The sequence below is a fragment of the Cyprinodon variegatus genome, unplaced genomic scaffold (genome assembly GCF_000732505.1).
Source record: "Cyprinodon variegatus isolate N-32 unplaced genomic scaffold, C_variegatus-1.0 Scaffold500, whole genome shotgun sequence".
NCBI classification, from domain to species: Eukaryota; Metazoa; Chordata; class Actinopteri; order Cyprinodontiformes; family Cyprinodontidae; genus Cyprinodon; species Cyprinodon variegatus.
Window position 1 is genome coordinate 28,543 of NW_015150953.1, and position 1,118 is coordinate 29,660.

The following is a 1,118-nucleotide window of genomic DNA, read 5'->3' on the forward strand; positions in this document are numbered from 1 at the left end:
ATATAAATGTTCTCTTTTGTCAAAAAAGTTAGAAAATTTCTATTCTCAAAAATATCCTGTCTTAAAATCTGTGTTGTTGTTTTTTTTGTTATTTCAGGCAGGCCAGTTAGTTATTTGTCAGCTTGTACACCTAAATTAGGCCAATCATATATCAACAATCATCCATGAATTTTTTTTTTTTAATGCCCAAGCATTTTGCATAAGTTAGGCTGTTGTTGGACATAAGTTCTGGACTCATTATGAATACTCTATGCATACGCCCAAAATTGAAAAAAAAAAAAAAAAACATAGAAAGTTCAGCTTATGCTAGTGTTTCAGAAGATTCTGGGACGTCGGGCGTATGCTGGCTAAATCGGCAAGGTGTGACAGGCCCTAAGCAATTTTTCCTTTTGTGTCCATCACTGTGAGAGGTGAAAAGTAACCAATCACAGACAGCTTATTTTCTCAGGTTGGTTCCACCCTGAAAATTACAAAAGTTGACATGAGCGCCCAGAAAAGGTCCATACACTGTAAAAACGATCTAGAAATAAGTAAAAATGTCTTAAATTAAGTGTATTTACCCTTAATTTGAGTAGGTAAATGAGTTGATTTACCAATGGAATGAGTATTTTTACTCCTAAAATAAGATATTTAGATAAAGTGCACTTGAAATTAGACAATACAATTGTTTTTTCTTATATTAAATGTAAATTGTCTTGATCTATTGGCAAAGTGTCTCACTTACCTCCTAAATTCAAGAAAAATGCACTTATTTTAAGAAAGAAAGGACTTATTGAGATTTCATTTTTTTTGCAGTGTAGGCGAGTAGGAGAGAATCTATGGGAGCATAAAAAGCAACAGAGCAGTAAAAAAGCCGGGACTCATGCTTATGGTATATTTAGGGCTTCATAAGAGTAGCTTACCTGCGTGTGTTTTAAATAAAACTGCTTATATGAGTATTTATTAGCCCCTACAAACAATTCTGACTTTATATATTTCCATTTGGACGAATGGAACAAGACAATTTCCATTTAAAATAAGAAAACACAAATGCATTGTCTTATTTCAAGTGCATTTTATCTAATTATCTTATTTTAAGAGTAAAAATACTTATTCCATTGGCAAACCATCTCATACAC

The 1,118-nt window shown here is 32.4% G+C and overlaps 1 protein-coding gene across 2 annotated transcripts in view; it reads left to right on the forward strand.

The window, feature by feature from the left end:
• The window catches only part of LOC107094674 (growth hormone receptor-like), a 33,111-nt gene that overhangs the window by 24,095 nt on the left and 7,898 nt on the right, over positions 1–1,118 (forward strand). The window lies entirely within an intron of this gene.